Source organism: Balaenoptera ricei, chromosome X (genome assembly GCF_028023285.1).
Source record: "Balaenoptera ricei isolate mBalRic1 chromosome X, mBalRic1.hap2, whole genome shotgun sequence".
In the NCBI taxonomy this organism is placed as follows: Eukaryota; Metazoa; Chordata; class Mammalia; order Artiodactyla; family Balaenopteridae; genus Balaenoptera; species Balaenoptera ricei.
The window spans coordinates 110,522,517-110,528,120 of NC_082660.1; positions in this window are offsets into that span (position 1 = coordinate 110,522,517).

Consider the following 5,604-nt stretch of genomic DNA (forward strand, 5'->3'; position numbering starts at 1 on the left):
CAAATGAGGGTTTATATGTATAAGCAGATATATTTATAGTAGCAAACTCCTATGCAGCTTCTGCCTATAATAGGATTCACGCACATACATACATCAGCCTGTGAGCCAGGAGACAGACCACACTCACACCTGAGCCCATGCCCACAGAATGGCTCAGAACACAAGGAGACACCACATGACCAGGCCAACTCCTATCCTTATCCCATGGCTCAGCAAATAGGAGGGAGCCATAGTCTACATGGTCTGCATCAGGGCCAACACAGGCACCACCAGGAGACAGTCTCTCACTAAGACTGGGCCTGTGCCTTCTATATATATATGCCAAGAGTGCCATAGGAAAGCCAGGCCTGAGGCCCAAACACTCACCCTTGCTGTAACATGACAAACAACATGGCGGCCACTGCTGAGAACAGAGCCCATGCACGTCCACTGCACAGCACATGCAAACCAAGCTGCTATTCCACAGAAGAACCATTCACAGGCCAAGAATCAGAACAGAATGTGATAACCCCCAGCCAGACAGAATCATCATATCATCATTGATCATACAACAAGAAATCCGCACTCATATCAGGGTTTCTGTAGTGCCCACTATTCAGCACCAAAGGTTGCTTTTCCAGCCTTCACCCATTGTACCTGGTTGGGGGATCGGGCACTGCATCCCAGCTTCCTCCGTGAAACTCTCTCTTCCCTCAGGTCCCTGGGTACTGCTCCTGCCCCTCGCCACTTCTCTGCACACCCCTTGTGCCATCCCGTGCCCCCGTGGATGCTGTCCTCTGCGCCCCTGAGGACCTCCCCCCTTCTTTGCACAACTCTCAGGTGTCCCTCCCCAAGAAGCTCTGGCAGACCCAGCCCCCAGCACCTGGACTCGCCTCTCCAGCACAGTGTGACCGGCATTCGGGGCGAACATCTCTCCGCCTCTAGACCTTAGGTCCTCGCGGGCAGGAGCACCCTGGTTCTCACCTCCGGGTCCTCACGACAGGGCTTGGTGCCTGGCTCTGAGCCAGGGCTCGATAAAACCGGGCATCTCTGGAGCTGGAGGCCTGCGTGTTTGGAAGCACAGGGAGCAGCGGGGCCCTGCGCAGGATCCCTGCGCTCCCCGGAGCAGCAGGAGGGGAGGCGCCGCCAGCGCCAGCGAGTGGCAGCAAGGGCCACCTCTAATAACCCCGGTGAGGGCTCCGTGATGTTTGTTGAGTCAGCTGAGAGGCGTCGGGGCAGACTTAGCCATCAGGAGAGGCCTGAAGGGCCCTTGAATTCCCGCTGTTAGTAGAGACAATTTGGCAGGCAGAAGAGCCAAGGCTGCATCAGCGGCTTGGAGGCAGGAGCGCCCAACTGCAGTAGAATGAGCAGGAGTGGCCCTGCAGTCTCAGGTCAAGTGCAGGGCTCCGATGACTTCTGGCCACTGAGGGGAGCCGGGCCCCTCCCTGCAGGCAGAGCCCGGGCCCCCTCCACAGGAGCGGGCGGTCCACATTCCATCACGGGGGTCAGGGGCGGCCTCGCCCCCTTCCCCGCGACTGGGGGGTTTCCCCAGCAGCCAGACTTTCCATTTTCAAAGCGGGACAGAGCCCTGGGCAAACCGGGACAGGTGGTCACCCTCGGTGGCACTGGAAGGAGTGTCAGTCTCAAGCAGGGCTCCCTTCCCTTCTGCTGTTGGGAGCAGAGGACATTAAGGGGGCTTTGGTCAGAGTCGCAGCCCCACCAGGACGTAAGCAGTGGGACTGTGCATCTGCATCTGGCCTGCAGGGGTGGTGGTGAGGGCTGCCTGGAGGTGGCATGGGTTGGGCCCTCTTCTGGAGGGCTTATCTTAGAGGAGTTGGGTCTCAGCTCTGGTTTGGGGTCCCTGTGCTTGGTATATGTATTCAAAGGGGCTTGGAACTGAGTTGGGTCTGATCTCTGTTTTGGGGACCTTGTGTCCAACAAGTGAACACATAAAGTCCTTGGGAGTAAGCTGAGACGATTCTGCATGGTCTTGAGCTGGGGTCTGTGTATCTGGGTATGGCCCGAGTCTGTCTTGGATAATTCCTAATCTTGCACTATGGACTGGGTTAGGCAAGGGTGTGCTGAGTGGGGAGGTGTCTATATCTTGGTCTCAGCAAGGCCAACCCCCCTCAGGGGTATCTGATCATGTATCTGAGAGGCAGCTGTCTCACAGTATGTCTAGATGACGGTTGGCCATAAACCCTGGTCTGGGCACAAACCAGTTTGGGAAGTGCTGCCTGTGGGTATGTAAGTGGGTCCTGTCCTTGACAGTGATGTTGTGCCATTATGTCATCCTGACTGATGATGTTTCCTGGGGTATGTGCTAGAGATAATGGTATGGACTATGGCTGTCCCCTGGCACACTGGGAAGTGGTAGTTTTCAAACTGGCCCTTTTTTAGACAGTGTCCTTCTTAGTGTGTGTCTGGTCCCTATGTAACTAATGGCTGACTCATGCTATTATTTATGATAGAATTCTTGTGGACTGTGCACCCTGAATTCTGGGCAGGTTTTAAGTGTCCTAGTCAGAGATTTTCCATATTTCCTCAGTAAGGATGGAGAATTTTCTCAAGTAGCAATGGTGTGGCTGAAGTGAGACTGCTTTAAGCTTCTTGGTAGGGAATAAGTCCTGAGTCTTGGGGTAATTAAACTGGAGGGTCACAGGCAGGCTCTACTTAGGAAGGTGGAGATGTGGTCCCAACTTGTGTTAAGGAAACATACTTTTTCCTTTTTTGAAGGGAGGCACAGTACAGGTTTTGCAAGGGTCCAACCAGGGCATAGGAATGTGTGCCACTCTTCCCAAATAGCCTAGGGCATCCATCATTTTGAGAGATAAGTGGAGCATCCAAGCATTTAAAACATGCCACAGACATGGAAGCAACCTAAATGTCCATCAACAGAGGAATGGATAAAGAAGATGTGGTATATATATACAATGGAATACTACTCAGCCATAAAAAAAGAATGAAATTTTGCCATTTGCAGCAACATGGATGTACTTGGAGGGCTTTATGCTAAGTGAAATAAGTCAGACAGAGAAAGACAAATACTGTATGACATCACTTGTATGTGGAATCTAAAAAATACAACAAACTAGTAAACATAACAAAAAGGAAACAGACTCACAGATATAGAGAACAAACTAGTGGTTGCCAAGGGGGAAGAGGGGTGGGGGAAGGGATGGATTGGGAGTTTGGGATTAGCAGATACAAACTAGTAATTATAGGATGGATAAACAACAAGGTCTTACTGTATAGCACAGGGAACTATATTCAGTATCCTGTAATAAACCATAATGGAAAAGAATACTAAAAAATAAAATAAAATACGCTACAGAAAGAGTTGACATACTACAGCTCACGAGCCCACTGCATGTTTTTGTTTTGTTTTGTTTTGTTTTTCCACTGCCTGTTTTATGAGTAAAGTTTTATTGGAACACAGCCACACCCATTTGTTTATATATTGTCCACGGCTGCTTTCTCACTACAACACCAGAGCTGAGTAATTGGGACAGAGAGAAGATGGCCCATGAAGCCTCAAATGTTTACTATCTGGCCCTTTACAGAAAAAGTGTGCCAATCCCTGTGCTAGAGGATTGTTCCCATTAGTTCAGCTTGTCTGGGAGAATAATAGCATAAAAATAGCATAAAATTCAGTCTGTGGCCATACTCCTCTCAACAACCTCTTGATATGGGTTGACATTCTCATCACGTTTTACGGGTGAGGAAACAAATACAGAGGGGTAAAGTGACACAGCCAGGAAGTGCCCAAACCAAGATCTGAACCCGGGCAGGCTGGCTTTATCAGACTGGCCCCTAACTACTACACGGAACTACCTCCTTTGTAGAGCAGAGCTAGGAACAAAAAAATCATCAGGTCTCCAAACTACTAGTGTCACCATGATTCCAGAGCCCCCATGAAGCCTCTGCCTGTGGCTGCACTGAAGTAGCACACTCTCCGAATACCACCGAGACACCAGGAGACAGGCAACTGCACTGTTCTTTCCATCCTGTCTGCTTTCCTTGGTCATGTCTGGGGTGCAGCCACCCCCATTCTCCTCTACTCAACTGTAATCTCCACATAGAGAAAAGTACAAAGAATTTCATAATTAGCACCCCACCATTCACTATGAAATTCTAGCATTTTCTTATACATGCTTCAGAATTTCAGTTATTAAGAAATAAAATATAGCCCCAGTTGGAGCTCCTTCTGTACTTCTGGATCTCTTGCCTTCCCGCTCCAAAAGTAGCCACGAGATGGAAATTGGAGTTTATCTTTCCCAGGCATGCCAGAACTCTTTACTAGCCTGCCTTTTAAAAAAATTTCATCATCCAACATGGGCAAGAAATACCAGTTCTTCAAGTTCATATAGTCTCCCCAGTCACTCCTCATCTCACCTCTAATGAGGTATCTTTGAACTCCTTTGTTTGGAGTCCTAATCTACTAATCCACTCAGAGGTGTGGCTGTCAGGCAAGAGAGGGGGATGGAGGTAAACAGAACTGGAGTGATGACTGAGTTATTAGTCTGACACAAATAAGTGCTTCCCATCTCAGCTGTCACATCCAGTCACCACTCACAGGGCTGAAGCAAATATAGCAGGGGCACTTGCTCTGAGGGCCTTTGTTCAAATAGTGTTCCAGAATGAACTGGGCAAGTTTACCCAGAGCAGAGGAAAACATCTTGGTCAAAGGGATGAGGGAGGAAGGGAAGCCAGAAGTCACAAGAAGCAGTGACAGGGACTTCCCTGGTGGTGCAGTGGTTAAGAGTCCGCCTGCCAATGCAGGGGACACAGGTTCGATCCCACATGCCGCGGAGCAACTAAGCCCATGTGCCACGGCTACTGAGCCTGTGCTCGAGACCCCGTGCTCTGCAACAAGAGAAGCCACTGCAGTGAGAGACCCATGCATTGCAACGAAGAGTAGCCCCCGCTCGCCTCAACTAGAGAAAGCCCGTGTGCAGCAACGAAGACCCAACACAGCCAAAAATAAATAAATAAGTAAATTTAGAAAAAAAGGAAGCAGTGACAAGCCTCAGCTTCCAAAGATGATCTTCAGTTTTACATAAGAAAAGGGGGTTATGAGATGGTAAGGTCAGAAACCCATCAGAAAATAAAATGTAATGTAGATTGAGGCAAACAGTTCAAGGCCTGGGCTGTGATGAGAAAAGAGTAATAGGGACCTGTGCTGCATTCCCTTTAATGATTTGCTCCTCTAGATGAGCTCTCCGCTCTGCTCTGTACCGACCCATATATATACATCGGTAAGCTCCATTGCCTCTAACTTCCAGTTGGGCTTGGCCAATGGAAAGGACTGGCAAGAAATGGCAAGGATGGAGAAGAATGAAGTTGGGATACTTATTTCTATGACTTTTTCCCTGAGAGGTTTCTGGAGGCGGGCTGGCTGTTTCCCTCACCTGAAAGTTGTAGCTTTTCCTGTCAGGTAACCCTAGCCACCTAGCTCTTGCTCTCCCCCCACCCAAGTTCAAGAAACCACTCCCTCCCTTTGCTGCTTCAGGTTTAAGAGTGTTAACAGCCTTACTAGCCTTGGGTTCTGGAATATCACTTGTGGATTCTCTATACCCTACCTAAATTTAGTAAATAATTGCTTTATTAAATGATTCTTTCAAA